Below are 20,864 nucleotides of genomic sequence, written 5' to 3'. Positions count from 1 at the left end.
CAGAGCAGGTATAACTTGTCTAAGTTCTGCAGAATAGCTGGAGCAGGATTCATGCCCCTGGGGACATGTAACTTCAAAGCAAATTGAAATCTGGTCTTTATTGTACAGTCCAAAAAACTGAGACCCCCAGGGACAGGGGAACTGTTCATGGGTGCATAGGTAATAGGATGAAAGCAATTGCTTTACAAGAGAGTGGAGGCAGAGATCTGCAGAAAGGGGCCAGGCTACAGGCTGTTAATATGTCAATGAATTTGGTTGTAGTGGTGGCATGGGTGGTGGTAAAAAAGAACAGGACATTCAAGGGAAGGTGGTGGGTACTTATCTTGGAATGGGAATGATGGAGAGGCATCGCTTGAAAACAGTGTCCAGGTTTCAATCCCAGGAAACTGTTGTCACAGTGTTTGTGGTGGAGTGGTCTGAGTGTGAAATGACAGAGATAAAATATAAAGATTGGGTGGTGTACATGAATTGACATCTGTGTATCTTAGCAAATACACAGAGGGTAGAATAGATGTGAGGGATCAAGTCCTTTTCTTTGAAATGATGGTGAGTCACTATGAGAATGGGAACCTATCTTTTTCCTGAAACAAAGAGACCAGCATTTGTACTATCCTCAACAAGCTTTTATTCTGTCCTGTCACCTTCCCTGCCCAAGCAGGGAAGTGGCGCAGCTGTACTTTGATTTCCAAAATGCATAGCTGTCTCTAATAATTGATTCCCTTCTGCTGTGTGCCTGAAGCCTAGAAAGCAGTATGGCTCCATTACATTTCCCTCAATGAGATTCTTTTTCCTTTCAGAATGATTGTCACCTTACTGGGTGGACTGCTGAGCTACTGAAGTGCTTCCATCTTTTGACCGCACAAGGAAGTTGTCCATGGAGTTGAAATATTTACTGCAGTAATTTCTGACCTTACATAATTAAGGTACAATATACTTTTTACTCTATAACTATCATGAACTTGTCATGTTTGTCTCCTTTGACTTTGCATTTTAGAGACATGTATCCATTCTCTTCCCCTCCTTTTTATGTTTGAATAATCCATTCAGAGTTCTTACTCTGCAAATGGATAAGAGTGCAAAAAAGGCTTATATAGGATGAAATATGATTGGCTGCTTGACTATGAAGAATAAAGGTAAAATGTATTAGTCTTCAGATTAGATCAGTAAAAGTATTTCATTTCCATAAACACAATATGCATAGACTGGATTATACCAGAAAAGCTTAATAGATCAAAAGAAGTATTATTATGGCTACTTGAAAAAAAATGGAGATACTTAAATATTAGTATTACTAGCTTTATTCAGTTCTAAAAATACAGATTTTTAAAAGAAAAAAGTTTTTACTCCACTTTCAGAAATAATATTAAGATTTCATTGTTTTTGTAGTGTGTGTAGGATGTATGTGTGTATGTGTGTGTGTATGTACATTTACTAGACTTTTTTTCTTTTCTTTTTTGATCAGTACTGGGGTTTGAACTCAGGGCCTCATGCTTGCTAGGCAGGCACTCTACCACTTAAGCCACACCCCCAGCTCTTTTTGAGATAAGGTCTCGCTTTTTGCCTGTGCTGGCCTGGGCTGCAGTCTTCCTGTTTTACACTTCCCATTGTATCTGGGATCACAGGCACTTGCCACCCTGCTATTGATTGAGATAGGGTCTTGTGAACTTTTTGCCTGGGCTGGTCTCAAGCTGTGATGCTCTCCATCTTAGTCTTCCAAGTAGCTTGGATTACAGTCTTGTGCCATGCACCTAGCTAAGTTACTAGAGTTTTGCAAATGATTAATATTCATCACATGCTTGCCCTGTACTAGGCTCTGCACCAATCACTTTATGTATGTTAATTTATTAATGGTCATAAACTTTTGAGGTTGGTATTTTTATCCCCATTTACAATATAAGAAAATTGAGATTCAGAGAAATTAAGTCACTTGCCCATGCTCACACAGATGATAAACCCTCTCAGAACTTGAATTAGTCAGACTCTAAAGCCCATATGTTGGGCTGTTACACATACTTCTTTTCCTTAACAAAATGCTTATTCCTTTTCTTCTACATTATCACTCTACATGACTGCGTAATATTCAGTTTTACAGGTATACAGTGCTCCTCAACCCTATCTCTTATTGTTGGATATTTATATTGTTTCTCTTTATATGCTTTTAGATGCATCATCATGAGCATTCATTATACACATCCATCATTATTTCCCTGGGATGAATTGTTACCACAAGTGATATAGCTGAGTCAGTGAGACTCAGGTTTTTAAACATTATTATTATTTTTATCATACTGGGGGTACATTGTGACATTTACTAAAGTTCTTATAGTATATGATAGCTGAATTCACCCCCGCCATCATTCTCCTTTATCCCTCCCCCTATTCTTGGAGTAGTTTCAATAGGTCTTATTTTTCCATTTTCATACATTAGTACATAGTATTTCTACCATATTCTCCCTCCTACACCCTTTCCCTTATATCCACCCCCCTAACCCTCACTGGTGCCAACCCCCATACAGAACCTGTTTTACCTTCCTGATCTCTGTTTTTGAAGAAAGACATTTTTGCTTGTATAAGATAGCTACACAAGGAGTTTCATTGTAACATTTCCATGCATGTATGTATTATAACCCGAATTGGTTCATCCCCTTTATTTTTCTCTTTTCTACCTTAGTCCCTTTCTTATAGTGATTTCAGCACCAAAATTCTATATTCATTCTTGTATAGAAAGTATGTATGTCGTATTCACCTTTTTAACTTCCTTCTTTTACCCTACCTCTCCTGTTAGTGACCGCTCTCTAGTATGATAATAATATTTTCATAATATTGCTGTATTTGTATTAGGTCTATATTCCACAAAGGAGAGAAAACATGCAGCCTTTCATTTTCTGAACCTGGCTAACTTAAGATTATGTTCTCCAGTTCCATCCACTTACCTGCAAATGACAAAATTTCATTCTTCTTTATGGCTGATCAAAATTTCACTGTATATAAATACCACATTTTTTAAATCCATTCATCAGTTATAGGGCATCTTAGCTGTTTCTGTAGCTTAACTATTGTGAATAATGCTGCAATAAACATGGGTGTACAGGTGTTTTTATTGTAACCTGACTTACATTCCTTTGGGTAGATCCCTAGGAGTCGTATTGCTGGATCATATGGCAGATCTATTTTTAGTTTCTTAAAGAGCATCCATACTGTTTTCCGTAGTGGTTGTACTAATTTACATTCCCACCAACAGTGTATGAGGGTTCCTTTTCCCCCACATCTTCACCAACATTTGTTGTTGTTTATGTTCTTGATGGTAGCCTCACTCCTGTGAGTGAGATGCAATCTTAACCTGGTTTTGATTTGCATTTCCTTTATGGCCAGGGATGTTGAGTATTTTTCTTCATGTGTTTTTTGGCCAATTTGGACTTCTTCCTTTGAAAAAGCTTTGTTCATTTCATTTGCCCATTTCTTCATTGGTCATTGATTTTTTTTTTTTTTTTTTTGAGTTTAGTTTTTTCAGCTCCCTGTTTATTCTGGTTGTTAAACCCTTGTCAGATGTATGGCAAAGATTTTCTCCCATTCTGTGGGCAGCATCTTCAATCTGGTGACCATTTCTTTTGTTGTGCAGAGGCTTTTTAGTTTTATGTAATCCCATTTGTCCATCCTTTCTCTTTGTTGCTGTAGCTATAAGATTATGATCCACTCTGCTGATTGGTTTCTCTTAATGTTATACCAGTGTATATTCGCAGCATTAGGACATAGAAATGCCTGAATGGCATCTCTTAGCCCTTAGCAACATTCATAGTTACAATTTGAGTAAGGATGTATGTTGGTTGTTGTTAAAGATCTCAAGCATTCTTGTTCTTTTTATCTCTTGCCTCTAATACTCTAGTGGCCTCTTGTCTAGAACCTACTTTGTCATAGAAGGAGTTATGGGACAGTGTATAAAGGCATGGGCTCTAGAGTGAGATGCCTGTTTCAAGGTCATGGCTGTGTTAATGTGCCTTTAGTCTCCCCAGCAGTAAAATGGAAATATGTAACAATGAAACCTGTCTTGTAAAGCACTTTAGGATGGTGCCTGACTCTTGGCATGTGCTCAGTAATTCTTTGGCTACTACCACTACTACTGGCTTCCAGATGTCCATGCTCATCTAATTTAAAAACAAAGGTTCTGCCTGTTTTGAATGAAATATGACTATACTAAATTAGTAATTTACAGTGGAAACTAAAGTACTGACATTATAATATTGTTAGTGTTAACTGTGACCAACTTGAAGACTACAAATAACCATCCCTGCCTGTGTTAATACAGAGAGGTCAAGGACAATGAAGGGAGAGTAGTAACAGGAATAACTAGAATGTTAAAGAGCTTAATAGCTCCCAGTGCACTTTCCCACACATGATCTCAGTTGTTCCTCATGACATACCTGTGAGGAGGTGGAGCAGATGTTGTTAACCTGGTGGAAATTGACATAGAGGATTAAGTGACTTGCTCACTTAAGGTAATGGAAATAGTGGCAGAGCTGGTGTGTATTATAGGCTTTGTTACTGTACATCCTTAATCCTCACTCTTGATGCTTCATGGCAGAATGACATGCTGACAAGTAAGAACTGTGGGGATAGCCAGGTCTGGAGATTTACTGGAGAAGAAGGTGCAAATGCAGGTGCTACCTGGGAGGCACATTGGAGTTGAGATAAGGATACCTGGACTAATAAAAGTGAGGGAGGAATCAGTGAAGAGTGAGAGGGGGAAGAAATCATAAAGAGAGGGGAAAATTGTGGGGGCAGGGATCTCAGTGCCTATGGGGGTGTGGGGATTAAAGGAAGGGATTATGTTGTCAAACTGACACATAACTTAAGTACCTATGTGATATTTCATCCATGTATACAATGTGTGATGATCAAATAGGGCAATTGGTATACCCATCACCTCAAACACACCATTTCTTTCTATTGGGAACACTTAAAATCCATTTTGAGACAGGAGGAGTGCTTCTTGGAGGTCATCCCCGCTGAGGATGTCTTGGCCACATGTTTGCAACTGCCAGGATGTTTCTTCATGGGCTCAGCATGTGAGCAGCACAGGGTCTAGATCACGAAGCAACACTTCTTAGTTGCCTGTGGGATGAGAGGAAATGACCTTCTGAATAACCTTCTTGTTTCCAGATGCCACAGTGGCTGTCAGTCTGTGCTGTCAGCCTGGGTTATGTTTTGTTCAAGAGTTAAGTCTACGGTGACAATGTTTATGCCTGCATGAATGGTTGCGTGGGTTCAGAACCAGTGGAGAAACAAGGAGTGACAGTCCTCAGTGTTTGGCTATAAAAGCCATTGTTGTGGGCCGTGCCTTTGTTGAGTCAGGTAGGGGAAGCAGGAAGATGGCAGAGAGGAAGTGATCTGGACCTCTTAGATGCTTCTAGAATCCCCCGTCTACCATTGCCAGTCCGAGTCTCCTCTTCATGATTGCTCTAATAGACAATTTAGCATGTCTCCATTCTCATTTTATGATGTCCTAATTTTTTTTGCTTAACTTTCCTTATTATTAAAAGCAATATATATTGGCAGTAGAATTAAAGAAATAGTGAGAAATAAGAAAGACATATTAAAATGCATGGTCATGTCACCATGAAATCACCACTGTTAATACCCTTCCTGATTCTTTTCTATGTGTATATATCTAAATAAGATTTTTAAGTACAAAAATGCCACCTGCCTTTATCAATTGACAAATTGTAAACCTCTTTCCACAGCAGTAGTCACTGCTATGTAATAACTAAGGGCGGATGAAGATTTTACTGTAAGAATGTACTGTACTTAACAAGTATGGACAAGCAGGTTAATGTGTATCATTCTAACTGTATTTTTGAGGCCACTCTGACGTTTTTCCTTATGAAATTAGGAAAGAGGTTTTAATATGTATTTCTTGGAAGAATGAACCAGTTTACAATCCTTCCAACAATGTGCAGTCAGCCTCTTATACCCCTAACACTGGAAAAGAAACAGCATTAAAAAAAAAAATGCAAGTCCCTCAGTTCAAACCCCAGTACTCCCAAAAAATAAAAAAAAATTAAAAAATCAACACAAACAAAATATTGAGTGTTAGGGAGAGAAGAATGTTTTTGTATGCCATTTGTATTTCTTCTTTTGTGAATTTTCTGTTCACGCTCTTTGCCCATTTCTGTAGAGGATTGTTTGCCAGCTTTGGTTTTAATTTATGAGAGTGTTTTTATTATTATTTTTTTTTATTGTTGTGTTGGGTGGAGCACATTGCAGTATTTACAAAGGTTCTTAAAATGTATCAAATATATCATACTTGAATTTACCCCCTCCACTGCTCTCTTTCATCCCCTCTCTCCCAATTCCTGGAACAGTTTCAACAGGTGTCATTTTTGCATTACATACATGTGTATACATTATTTGTACCATATTCATCCTCCCACCCCTTTCCCTGCCACCTCCTCCCTGCCCCTAATCCCCCCACCCACCTCTAATCAGAGCCTGTTCTGCCCTCCTGATCGCTGATTTTGAAGAAAAAAAACATAAAAGACCATAAGAGAAACATGATGTTTTTGCTAGTTTGAGATAAAGATAGCTATACAGGGAGATTCCTTGTGTTGTTTCCATGCATGTGTGTATTACAACCCAAATTGGTTGGTTCATCAGTCCTCTTCACCACTTCCTAGTCCCCTTAGACCCCTGCCAGTTTAAGATTGCTATATTCATTCCTATGCAGTGAACACGTCAACCACATTCAAGTTTTTGGTTTACTTCCCTTGCCTTATCCCTCCCATGTGCAGTCTTCCCCTAGTGTTACCTGTGTCCAACAATATTGCTACATTTGTTTTAGGTCTGTATATGAAGGAGAACATGTGATTTTTGGCCTTCTGAGCCTGACTAACTTTGCTTAAGATGATGTTTTCCAGTTCCATCCATTTACCTGTGAATGACAAAACTTCATTCTTCTTTGTAGCTGAGTGAAATTCCATTGTGTATAAATACCACATTTTCTTAATCCCATTTGTTAGTAGTGGGTCATTGTGGCTGTTTCCATACCTTGGCTATTGTGAATAGTGCTGCAATAAACATGGGCATGCGGTGTCTTTGTAATAACCTGAGTCACATTCCTTTGGGTATATCACTAGAAGTGTTGCTGGATCATATGGCAGTTCTATTTTTAGTTTTTTTAAGGACCTTCCATATTGTTTTCCATAGTGATTGTACTAGCTTACCTTCCCACCAGTAGTGTATAAGGGTTCCTTTTTCTCTGCATCCTCACCAACATTTGTTGGTGGTGTTCTTGATGGTAGTTATTCTCACAAGAGCAAGGTAGAATCTTAGTGTGGTTTTGATTTGCATTTCCTTTATGGCTAGGGATGGTGAACATTTCTTTGTGTGTTTTTTGGCCATTTGGATTTCTTCCTTTGAAAAAGCTCTGTTCATTTCAGTTACCCATTTCTTTATTGGGTCATTGATTTTTGGGGAGTTTATTTTTTTGAGCTCCCTGTATATTCTGTTTATCAGTCCCTTGTCTGATATATAGCTAGCAAAGATTTTCTCCTACTCTGTGGGTGGGCTCTTCAATTTAGAGACCATTTCTTTTGTTGTGCAGAAGCTTTTTAATTTCATGTAGTCCCATTTGTTAATCCTTTCTTTTAGTTTCTGATCTGCTTGAATTCTACTGAGGAAGTCATTGTCTATGCCTATTGCTTCCAGTGTATTCCCTGCTGTTTCCTGTACTAGTTTCAAAGTTTCAGGTCTGATATTAAGGGCCTTAATCCACTTCGAGTTGGTACTAGTACAGGGTGACAAGCATGGTGCTACTTTCAGTTTTCTGTAGGCCAGATATCCAGTTTTCCCAGCATCATTTGTTGAAGAGGCTGTCTTTTCTCCATTGTATGTTTTGACACCTTTGTCAAAAATTAGGTGGGTATAAGCTGCGTGGATTGATATCCAGGTCCTCTATTCTGTTCCACTGGTCTTTGTATCTGTTTTTTTTGCCAGTACCATGCTGTTTTTATTGCTAAGGCTCTGTAGTATAGTTTGAAGTCGGGTATTGTCATACCTTCAGTGTTGCTCTTTTTGCTTAGTATTGCCTTAGCTTTTCATGGTCTTTTGTGTTTCCAAATGAACTTTAGGGTAGATTTTTCAATCTCTGTGATGAATGTCATTGGGATTATGATTGCAATTGCATTGAACATTTAGATTGCTTTTGGTAGTGTAGTCATTTTTACTAGGACGATTTTACCAATCCATAAACATTGGAGATCTCTTTCTTCAGTGGTTTGTAGTTCTTCTTTTAGAGGTTATTCACATCCTTTGTTAAGTTTATTCCTAGGTATTTGATTTTTTTGAGGCCATTGTAAATGGAATTGTTTTCCTATATCCTTTCTTAATCTGAATCTTGTTGGTGTATAGAAAGGCTACTGATTTTTGTAGGTTGATTTTGTATCTTGCTACTTTGCTGAAGCTGTTTATGGTGTCTAGGAGTTTTTTGGTGGAGTTTTTCTGGTCTTTAAGGTATAAGATCATGTCATCTGAGAACAGGGATAGTTTGACTACTTTTTTACCTATTTGTATTCCTTTTATTTCTTCTTGCCTTATTGCTCTGGCTAGGAATTTTAAGACTGTGCTGAACACGAGTGGGGAGAGTGGACACCCTTGTGTAGTTCCTGACTTTAGGGGAAATGGTTTAGTTTTTCCCCATTAAGTATGATGTTGGCTATAGGTTTGTCATATATAGCCTTTATAATGTTGAGGTACATTCCTTCTTTTCCTAATTTCATTAGAGTTTATATGATAAAATGGTACTGAATCTTATTGAAAACTTTTTCTGTGTCTATTGAGATGATCAAGTGGTTTTTATCTCTGCTTCTGTTAATGTGCCATATTACATTTAATGATTTGTGTATGTTGAACCACTCCTGCACCACTGGGATGAAGCCAGCTTGGTCATGGTGTATTATCTTTCCTATATGATGTTGGATTCGGTTTGCCATTATTTTATTGAGGATTTTTGCATCAATGTTCATTAAGGAGATTGGCCTGTAGTTCTTTTTGGATGTGTCCTTCTCCAGTTTTGGGATGAGTGTAATACTGGCTTCATAGAATGAGTTAGGAAGTGTTCCTTCTCTTTTTATTTCATGGAAAAGTCTAAGGAGTGTTGGTATTAGTTCTTCTTTAAAGATTTGGTAGAATTCAGTGGAGAATCCATCAGGTCCTGGACTTTTCTTTTTTGGGAGACTCTTTATTACTGCTTCGATTTCATTGCATGTTATATATCTGTTTAGGTGATTAATATCCTCTTGGTTCAGTTTTAGATGGTTATATGTGTCTAGAAATTTTTGTTCATTTCTCCTAGATTTTTCAATATATTTGAATGCAGGTTCTCAACATAGTCCCTGATGATTTCCTTGCTGTTTGTTGTTATCTCCCGTTTTTTTGTTTCTGATTTTACTAATTTGGGTCTTTTCCCTCCTCATTGTACTCAGATTTGCCAGGGGTTCGTCAATTTTGTTTATTTTTTCAAAGAACCAGCTTTTTGTTTAGTTTGATTCTTTGGGTTTTTTTTTTTTTTTTTTTGTCTCTATTTCATTGATTTTGGCCCTTATTTTTATTGTTTCTCTCCTTCTGCTTGTTTTGGGTTTAGCTTGTTCCTAGTTTTCTACAAGTTTGAGATGTAGCTTTAGGTTGTTTATTTGAGATCTTCCTGGGTTTTTAATGTATGCATTCACCAGTATAAATGTTTCTCTTAGGACTGCCTTTGCTGTGTCCCATAGGTTCTGGTAGGTTGTATTTGTATCTTCATTAAGTTCTAGGAACTTTTTGATTTCCTCTCTTATTTCTTCTATGACCCACTGATTGTTGAGCAATGTGGTACAACCTCCAGTTGTTTGTCATATTTTCTGCTGCTGCTTTTGTTGTTGAGTTCTAGTTTTATTGCATTGTGATCAGATAGTATGCAGGGGGTTATTTCAGTTTTCTTATATTTGTTGAGACTTGCTTTGTGCCCTAGGATATGGTCTATTTTGGGCAAAGTTCCATGGGCTGCTGAGAGGAATGTATATTTTGCAGTTGCTGGGTAGAATATTCTGTAGACATCTGTCAGGTCCATTTGATCTATGGTGTCATTTAGTTCTAGGATTTCTTTGTTGGTGTTTTATCTGGATGACCTATCTATAGGGGTCCATGTGTGATGTTAAGTCCTCTAGAGCATGTTTAAGGAAGTTGGGTGCACTGACAGTGGGTGCATATAAGTTGAAAATTGCTATTGTCTCTTGATGTATTGCGCCTTTTATTAGTATGAAGTGACCTTTTTTGTCTCTTTTGACTAATGTAAGTTTGAAGTCTACTTTGTCTGATATAAAAAGTATTGCTACCCCTGCCTATTTTCGGGGGCCATAGTAAATCTTATTCCAGCCTTTCACCCTAAGTAAGTGTTTATTTCTTTCAATAATGTGGGTCTCTTTTGGAGTGTTTTTATTTTAAAGCATCTTGTTTAAAGCTATCTTTTATTATAAAAGTGTTATTGATTTTTTTTTTGGCTTTGGATCATATATAGTGTTTTTGAATGTCTATGAATGTTCAAATTTAGGCAATCAAGTCTCTTCCTTTACAATCTCCATGTGAACTAAGTAGGAAAGAATGCCTGGTACTTGCACCCCACAGTGTGGCTGCATACAGAGTAATCATCTCAGGTGTGATCCCATCTTGGCACAGCCCTGCCTCTCCCGTCCTGGTCCTGACATTCTCATTAGGGCCTGCAGGGTGTGGCATGGTCTGGCTGTGCCTGCTCTCTAGCCCCACCTCTTGTCACTCACCCTCAAACACAGTGTTCCAGCCCTTGGCCTCCTCTCAGTTTAGGGAGTATGTCAACCTCTTTTCTGACTCTGGGATTCTGTACGTGATCTTCTTCTGCTTGGAACATGCACGTGGGTGTGCACATAGATGTGCATGCATGCACACCTCATTCACACACGTACACGTGAACATACATGCACACACCCCACTAGTGTTCACACAGTTCCTGTGCTGACTACTCAAGAGAGGCAGTTCTGGAGTGAGAACTCTAGATCTTCCCCTGTAAAAGTAGAATCATCATAAATATTGTACCCATCTTAGAGTTGCTAGGAGGACTAAGTAGGTTAAATCATGCAAAGCTCTTGGAAAACTTCCCTGTGCACACAAATGCACATCAACTCTTACTGTTACTGCTTTCATCACAACTTTAGTTTAAATTTCACCTCACTGTACCCTCCTGTCCAACACTGGTCATTTCTTGCAGTGTTCTCTCACTGGCTTTTTCCATTTGCGCATTGGTCAGTATACAATTGTTATTTTTATTCACTGTTTTCCTGTTTTCTCCCTAACCTACAATTCCACAGGGGTTGGGGCTGTGTCTACAGTGGGGTATCCATTGCTTTGTGTATAGGATTTATAGAAAGAGTGAGCCAGTAGCAATATCCCAAATATAAGACCTCACAGAAATTTACCTACTTTTTCTTAGTATAGGTTGATGATTTTATTTTCCATTTGCATACATTTCATGCTTGAACCCTGTCTTGAAATATGATTTGAGGTAGGAATCAAAATTAATTTTTTCCCCAAATGAGCAGCCAGTTTTTATTTTTTTACTTATCTTTTTTTTTTTTTTTTTAACGGTACTGGAGTTTGAACTGAGGGCTTTGCACTTGTTAGGCGAGGACTCTACTGTTTTGCCTCCAGCCCTCTTGGCTTTAGTTATTTTTCAGATAAGGTCTCACATTTTTGCTCAGGGTCATCCTGGACCACCATCCTTCTACTTATGTCTCCTATACAGTTGGAATGACAGGTGTGTGCCACCTGGCTTATTTGTTGAGATGAGGTCTCATTTACTTTTTTGTTCAGTTTGGCCTCTCACCATGATCCTCCTTATCTCTGCCTCCCAAGTAGCTGGGATTACAAGAGTATACCATTATGCGTGGTCCAATTTTTGTAAGGTTATAACTCAGGTTAAATGCTTGGGGACTATGATATTGATTTTGGGGGTTTTGTTTGTTTTTCTCTCCCTGGGTAGTCCTCTATAAAAAAGGAAATGCAGAAACTGTTGATAGACTTGAGCCAAATTCCTGATGAATGTGCTGACCCAGAAAAGATGTTCTGGGGGTCAGTCAGGGCCTCACTTCTAAGAGGAAGGAAAACAATATTTCTGACTTATGGACTTGCACCATTGGCTCAATATCTAATGCTGCTAAATTATTTCAGATAATTCTGCCTGCCATTAAAAAAAAAATCACTGGAACCAGGAAACTTCAACATTATAAACATTATAATGACTAAAAGACTCTTCCTGAACTGCCTCTTGCCTCTAGATATGGGGCAAAATTTCTTTGGCAGACAAGCTATTATGGGATTTTTTTGGTTTGGAAAATATTGGTTACTGTTCTTCTCCATATTTTAACTTTTTAAATTAAAATTAATGCCAAAAGTACTATATGGCCACTGTCACATAATGAAACAGTAGAAGACATGTATACAGAAAAAAAATCGACATACGCATCCTACTTCCTGGTTTATCATTCCTGACCTGTTTTATGCTTAGTGGATGTTTTGGACACTGCACACACTCTCCCCTACTTATGAACTTGCATGATTTTCTGAACAGTATCATAAACCCACTTTCTTGTACACATCAATGGGTGGCTTTGGAAACACTTGAAGCCTTTGTTTCTTGGCTGGCAGCATTCTAGAGAAGTCATCAGTTGGTGTTTTCCCAGGGCTTTGAAACACCAAGCCCCGCTTGGTTTTTGCAGCTCCCTAGATGCAGTCTTCTAGAGGGCAAGGGCTCAGTCACATTCTGGAATGTGGCATAATCTGATAATGATTTCTATCTCACTGCAGCAGAAGACATGGAGGACATGGACAGGAAGTGTTTGAGTGGGAGAGGAGTGGATTGTTCTTAGCTAGGATGTTTGTGCTGGGTTATAACAGAGTTTTATTTCCCAGGAAATGAGATATAAAATTTTTCATAACTTTGTCTCTATGATTCTCTTGCTTTTCTTACCCCATGAGAGCAGACATAAGTTCAGTGTGAGTGAGGGTGGAGGACAGACTGACTTCCTGGCCATGCCCTTCACACCGACTGTAGGAAGTGTGCGGTGACTGTCCCAGACTCTGATGTATGGCCCCGCAGCCCAGGAGCTGCAAGGCTGGCTGTAAGTGATGGGGGCCATGGACTTAGGCACGATTGCACTTGTCGGGCTTATTCACAGTGCCCACCTTATTACACTAGAGAGGCAAGTTTCATTGCTTAAGGGGACAATTTATGGCAATGGGCTTATCTCCTTGTTTTAGCTCTTTATGTTTTTCTGCCTCTTAATAAAATGAGAAGTCACAAAGCAATTAAATAGTAGTGTAGTTTTCAGGCAGGAAGTGGAAAAAGGCTAACTAGGGGGAAAAGGCTAACATGATTGACAGAGGCTGGCTGGAGATTTACATTGAGAATAACTCGTTCTTCAAAACTTCATTCATTTTCTGGTAGGAATTATGGGGTAAATAATAGACTAGGAGGATGGATGATTAAAAGTATAGGAGTTATGATTTCTTTTTGACTTTATAAGTCTCTAAATCCTCCACCTTAATATTGAATTTTCATTTCAAGATGGGAAACTAGCTCTGCCAAGGATTAAAGTTAGAGAGAAGCACTCTGAAATCTGAAATTCTTAATTAGCTTGAGATTGTTAATATGTTGTGGAATATCTTAAGATATAATGAAATGAACAGAGAATTTATGAGGGTTTTGTGGGTTTTTTGCACTCCATAAACTCAGATCCATAATTACAGATACTTTTGAATATTAAGGTGTATTAACTGGGTGTGGTGGCTCAGGCCTGTAAAGCCAGTACTAAGAAGGTGGAGATTGGGAGGACTGCAGGTCAAGGACAGCTCCTGCAAAAAGTTAGCAACATTTGAACAAACACTCAGACATGGTGGCTCATGCCTGTAATTCTAGCTATGGGAAGGCATAGAAAGGAGGATTACTGTCCAAGGCTGGCCTTAGGCAAAAAACAGGAAATCCTATCTGAAAAATAACTAAAGCAAAAGGGCTGGAGGTATGGCTCAAGCAGTAGAGCTCCTGCCCAGAAAACAAAAGGCCCTGACTTCAAACCCCAGTATTGCCAACGAGAAAATAAGTAAGTTGCTTTTTACTTTGAAATAATGGTATATTTAGAGGAAAGCTGCAAAGCTAGTACAGAGTTCACATATATCTTTTACCTGATTTCCTGCAATGTTAACTCATATACTCATACATCATTATCAAAATCAGGAGGTTTAAAGTAGAATGATACTTGCAGCTGAACTGCGGACATAACATTCTATCTGACCTTTCACTAATTTCCTTTTCTGTTCAGCATCCAGACCCGCAGTCCATGTTCTTTCTTTTTTAAAAATTATTTGTTATTATTATTATTTTGGTAGAACTGGAGTTTAAGCTCAGGGCTTCATGCTTGCAAAGCAGGTGCTCTACTGCTTGAGCCACACCTCTGGCCCATTTTGCTTTGGTTATTTTGGAGGTAGGGTTTTGTGAACTATTAGCCGGGGCTGTCCTCAAACCACAACCCTCCTAATTTTAGCCTCCCAAATAGCTAGGATTATTGGCATGAGCCCCTGGCACCTGGCTGCTTTTTGCATAGAACTTTTAATAAATTATATTTGCGCATGTATATAATTACATATATATTCATGTATATATTATTTGTATAATATATATGTAACATATATTATGATTCTTATGATTGTATGTATAAAATCATGCAGTCAGAGAATATCGATAAAATATTTTTATTTCTTAGAAGCACTTTGGGCTTCTTGGGGATCCAGTGTAACTTTTTTTGGATGCTTTTAATTCTTGTAGAATAGATCTTGCTTTAAGATTCTACTGTGACCCCTTTTCCTTTGTAATTTTTCAGATTTCTGCCATTACATCTCTTTTGAATAGTAGTTTCTGTGAAAATAAATCATGGAGTCAGGGCACATTCGTGTGTGGGTGGAGGGTTGTAGTGGTTTCAGGGTGTGTGCATCTGCAGTGATAATTTGGTAATTATCCTTGGAATTATTTTACTCTGTTTTAATTAAAACTCCTTCTTGGGCTTTGTCACCTGTTTCTTATCCATGGAGAAAGTCTCTTGCTTTTCCAACCAGAATATAGATAGAAGAGTGGGTTTATATCTGGATTTAAAAGATGAATCCTTTTCAAGGATTGGCATTTATAAAAATTTCTGTATTCCCCCTGCTGATACACTTGAAGTTGGGGAGGTAGGGGGTTAATTGTCACTATGGTTCAAATCCTGGCTAACAAATAAAGCCTGGTGTCCATGTATTTGCAATTCAAAAACTCGGCCAGCTGAGTCTGACTTGTGCATGTGTACATTGTCTCTGCAGTAGAGGAGATCTTTGAAGAACTTGAGGTAGGTCTAACTAATCCTTGGAAGATCACTCAGGCAGTTTCCTCAGAGCAGTTCATTTGTGTTGTCTGTAATTTAAAGGTTAGTATTGTAAGACTCACTCTTGATGCCTGTAGACTGTGTTGCGTAGAGAAACATCGCATCAACATTTAGTGCTTCTTTATTCTGAACAGTTTCTCCATCAGTTATCAACTTCTCCACCTTTTCCTAGCTCTTGACAGAAGAATATTTTACTTAGATCCTGTTATTAAAAGAATAATTGCACTAGCTTAAATTTTTCTCTTTAAAAAAATCCAAAATTATTTTGAATTTACCATGCTTAGAATTTTGTTTGTCTGGGTTTTGCTTGTTTTATTTTGTCTTATCATGTTTATTACCATTAACTTATGTTTAGGAAGGAGGGTGGGTTGTTGTCAGTGACCCTTCATTTCGGCAACATTATCTCTCTCTTTTTTTTTATTTTCCTGGTACTGGGGATTGAACTCAGGGTCTCCCACTTCCTAGGCAGACACTCTACCACTTAAGCTATACCCTTCGTCCTCAGCAAGATTCTTGGAGAATCTTGACTTTGGAGTAACTGTTCATAGATGCTTTTCTGTCGTAAGGTAAAAGTCATAGGTAATATTCATAACACCAGGCAAATAATTGTTCTAATTATTCTGGTTCTTTACCCATCTCTTTCCTGGAGACATGGTAAGTAATGATGAGTAATGATGAGGGTTCCAGTGATAGCCATCGTTAAATGGGTACCTGCCAGACATTTCAGTGGGCAACTTACAAACATCATCTCATCCAATCTTAATAGAAACCTCCTAATACTAGACATGAGGACAAGTAATGATGGTAAAATCATGCCTTTTCTTTTGCTCTTCTTCTTCTTCTTTCTTCTTTCTTCTTTCTTCTTTCTTCTTCTTTTCTTCTTCCTTTCTTCTTCTTTCTTCTTCTTCTTCTTCTCTTCTTCCCTTCTTTCTTCTTCTTCCCTTCTTCTTTCTTCTTTCTTCTTTTCTTCCTTCTTCTTCTTCTTCCTTCTTCTTCTTCTTCCTCCTCTTCTTCTTCTTCCTCTTTCTTCTTTCTCTTTCTTCTTCTTCTTCTTCTTTCTTCTTCTTCTTCTTGTTTTTTGCAGAGTTGGTCATTGAACCTCCGGTCTAAGCACTTGCTAAGCAGGCACTCTACCACTTGAGCCATGCCCCCAGCCCTATTTCTTTGGTTAGTTTTTGAGCAAGGTTGCACCATTATGCCTGGCCTGGACTGGGATCCCTCTATGCTTCCTAAGTAGCTGGGATGACAGATGCACATTAGCACCCCCAGCTTTTATTGGTTGAAATGAGATCTCATGAACTTTTGCTTGGGCTTGTCTCAAACCTCCAATTTCTTGATCTGTGTCTCCAGAGTAGCTAGGATTACAGGTGTGCGCCACTGTGCCAGCAAATCATGCCTTTTCTTAAAGCTGAATTGGTTTCTTCTGGAATTTTGTTTCTTTCCTGTAGATGGCAACTTCAGGCCTTGAGCTGGTCAAGTATTATACTAAATGGCAGAGGAAATAAGGCACTAACGTGACAATGTGTAGACTGTAAGCATGAGTTGGTTCTAACTACTTTCACCTTTTTTATAAATGGCCCTGGCTTCACCCTGTTCCTAAGTGACATTGTACAGAGTGCAATGATATAATTGGGACCTTATCTGGAATAAATTAAAAGCCATGACTTCAGACTACTCCCTCCCCCATCCCATTTATCCTTCCTAAATCTCTAAAAGCCCTTACCTGTGTAGGATTCATGATGAGATGTTCCTTTGGAAGAAAGAAATAAATAAGAATAAGAAGAAGAAAAGGAGGAGATTTTCATCTGGCTACAATTAAAAACCCTTGTTACAGATTCTGCAAAAGTGGGGTCATGGGTGTTGGGCTTGAGATACAAAAGGGTTTTGCTCTTAAAACTTGGAACTTAACTTTTGGAACTTACAGGACTTATCTAGTGTATGTAGTCTGAAAGCTCCCTTCTTAGGCTAAGAAGGGATATGTTGGAGATCATAAACACAGCAATCACAATTTACTTAAACATGAAACTCTTTGGCTCTGTTTGACCATAAAAGCATGTGACCATCATGTTAATGATGTTTAGAATATGAAACAAACTAATTGTTGTGTATTTGCTATACATGTCTCTGAGGCAGGCAATGCAACGACCCATTTATAATTTGTGTTTCAAAGGAAGTTCTTACTGTTGGACTAACAGTTGAAGAAATGGCCATGTTGATAAGGAACAGTTGGTCCTCATCTGTGTTTGTTGTTGGTGTTGAGAAGTATCGTATTACCACTTAGTATCTTAAGTTACACCAACAGCCTGACTACAAAATTAAATAGCAAGGAAAAGGTTGCTATAATTGAATATAAAAATTTGGGGAAATTAGCATAAGTAGAACACACTGGAGTTTGCCTCACTAGAGTCAAATGTGTTATGAAATTGCAACTGTCTCTTGTCATGAGATTTCTTTATTTCAGAACATTTAATTAGTGACCCTGGTACAATGAGAAATTCAGGTGTTTGTGGAAGGAGAATGAATTCTGCCCTTCTTACAGAGTGCAGGAACTGCCAGGAGAAGGCCCCACCCAGTACTGGGCAATGGTAGAGCAACAGAAACCATTCTCCCTGCATCCTCTTTTTCATTCTCATCCTCCCTTTTTATTTATTTGAACTGCATGGCTTGGCCTAACATCCCTACTGCCTGAATCCATTGCTTCTGGAAAAGCTCAGGGCACAGAGGTCAGGTTAATGATAGGCTGTTAAGTGACATGATGTGTTGATGTCTCAGGTAGGGTGTGTTTCAAAGCAGGTATGGAATGTCGAGTAAAGCTTCTGAAAGTGTGTTTTTGAGAATTTGGATTTAAAGCAACAATGATACTTTAAAAGTGGGACGTATGGCCTTTGGTGGTTGTGATGCTTTTGATGGTTTCTGAGGTAGAGAGAGTACTCTGGACACATAGTAAGTGCAGGAGCATTTAAGATGTTTTGATACGATGAATGTAAGCTAAAAATAGTTTGTGCTCATTAATGTCAAGTTTATACAACTCTAAAATGCCTTATAAGTGTGTATCAAGAAATTTTTTTTTAAATATCCGTACCACCATTCCTGTTTGTGAACTTTTTCCACACAACATTATCTAAGTATCTCTGTAATAGGCAGAAATCATAGAAAAGTGGGTTTTATGAGGAATACAACATTCCAGTGCAGTGCTGTGTCATGGTTGTCATGGTTCTTGCTGAGCTGTCCCTGGTGTTGGACGTTGACCTGTTTCTACTTTTCCTGCATTAGAAATACTAAGGCATGGGAAGAAAGCTGAGTCTGCCCTGGCAGTCGTGGAGCGTGTGCTGTGCATGACGTCTGTGCTGTGGTGGTGATCAGGGAGCTGGTGATGCTCTGTATGTCTGTAGCGATCAGGGAAGGCTCCGTGGAAGAGTGGCAGTATACAAACTTACGTAACCAAACCAATAAAAGCAAAACGTCAACAGTATGTTCAGCTCTTTGAAGTTAAGCATTGGTTAGAGGGAAGCAGGCCTCTAAAATAGGCAGGGGGCACCAGGGAGGGCTTCTTTCAGGAGGCAGGGCCTACATCCCAAACCCTCTCATGGTGGGCAGAGTGGTCAGCCTGAACAGAGAAGTAGAGGTAGTAAGGAGAGCATTACACACGAATGAACTGCTGTTTCCTGTGAACTCTTCTCTCCAGCTGGAGAAGTGGAGAGACCACATAATGAATGATGTACAGCCGTGCATGGTAAAATTCTGGGTTACAAGAGGAAGCAGCAGGCTCAGATTTACCTGGGAAGTGAACAGATGGTAGAGGCTAGCAATATGGAAGAGTATGGGAAGAAGAGATAGATAGGGGAACCTCTCTAGTGGCCTCTGTCCCTCAGTGCCTCAGAATATGGGGAAATGAGCAGCTAGTCAATAGAGTTGCTGTACCTAGAATTGTGTTTTGCAAATGGATGAATGTCTGTTGAGAATTGTTTTATTGTGGCTTGGGCAGTGACAGTGTGGGGAGAGTGAGTTGGTGATGGGACTGGCTGGTATCCATACACCAGATAACATTTGAGGGGATGGATACTGGATCCAAACTGTCACAGAGCACTGGATTCAGATTCCTCATTAGAGAAGGAGGTGGTTAGACAAGCTCTGTTACACAGTCAACTCTGATTCTGAGTTTTACCATTCAGCCAATTGTATAGAATTAACACTAGCACATCAGTTTAAACATATATTATATAAGAAATCTAAAACAATTTTTTAAATTGCAAGGTGCAGTATACATGCAATATAAGTCAATGCTTTCACACAACTGCAGCTCAAGAGGAAGTCAGAATTAGTGAGCCCTTAAAGCTTATTCATCAAATCATCAAATCTATATTGAGGCCCTACTGAGCGCCAGCCACTGTTCTTACTCTATGATAAGAAGATAAGAGGAGAGGGAAAAAAATAAAATGCCTTTGAAACAAAGTCTCAAGGAGTTTGTGTTCTAGAAGGTTTGGATTAGGTGAGGCTGGCTACTGAGTGGGTTTAAAACACTAAGAGCAAGCTGGTTGTCCACTCAGATTTTTAAGTGTTTTATGCCCAATGATAACTTTGGGGCTGGCATTTGATTTCTAATTTTATGAGTTTTCATGGGTCATTCTTTAAAACATGGTCTTAGCATGATAACTAGTATACTACCGCTCCCTTTCACTTTCCTGGCATGTCACTGGTTCATTTAGGGTGGCATCGAGGCTAAACTTGGCATATCCTATTCCATTTGAAAGGGATAGTTATACCTGCTTGCCACAGGTTTGGTTGGTACCTCTCCCAAGGGCTTGTTGGTTCTTGTGTAGTCTTGCTTCCACATAGCCCCAGCATCAGCTGCACACACCTGCACACATGCCTCATCCTGGTCCAGGAGGGCCAGCCTTGTTCTGCTTGCTGAGCCCAGATGTAGAGATTTAGAAAAATTTACTTCCAGAGCTATAAGAGCCATTGTAACTTCTCCCCTTCCCTGTTCTCCTAATTTACTGTTTTGGGAAGAAATATGGTGGAATGGCAAGAATAATAAGCAAAGAAGAAAAATAAAACACTGAAATGCCTGTAGTGTTGAAATTAGATTGATCTTCTGGAAGCCCCTTAGCCACTGTTTCTGATGTTCCTGGCATCCTTACCTGGCTGGCTGCATTAAAACATTTGTTTTTTCTTTTGATAATCTGTGTGTTCCCATGTAATCTATCCAATGCAGTGAAATATTTGAAGAAAAGAATATAAAACTTTCAAAATTATAGCAAATTAATGGCTTTATTTGATATGTATCATGTTCTACATAATAATACACCAATTCTCCCTTATCAATATTTTGTATTCTCTTAAAGATCTAGAAGAAATAATTTTAAAAAAATCTCTTAGCCAATGTTACATATCAAA

At 38.7% G+C, this 20,864-nt stretch overlaps 1 protein-coding gene across 3 annotated transcripts in view; it reads left to right on the top strand.

Moving 5' to 3' along the window:
* Kank1 (KN motif and ankyrin repeat domains 1) overlaps positions 1–20,864 on the top strand; it is a 204,263-nt gene that overhangs the window by 79,392 nt on the left and 104,007 nt on the right. For all 3 annotated transcript variants that reach the window (XM_074051974.1, XM_074051971.1, XM_074051972.1), the window contains exon 2: positions 798–923. The gene's annotated coding sequence lies outside the window, so the exon portion shown is untranslated. The remainder of the gene's footprint in view (positions 1–797; positions 924–20,864) is intronic.

The sequence above is a fragment of the Castor canadensis genome, chromosome 13, assembly GCF_047511655.1.
Source record: "Castor canadensis chromosome 13, mCasCan1.hap1v2, whole genome shotgun sequence".
Taxonomy (NCBI): Eukaryota; Metazoa; Chordata; class Mammalia; order Rodentia; family Castoridae; genus Castor; species Castor canadensis.
This window is presented reverse-complemented; position numbering and strand designations above follow the sequence as displayed.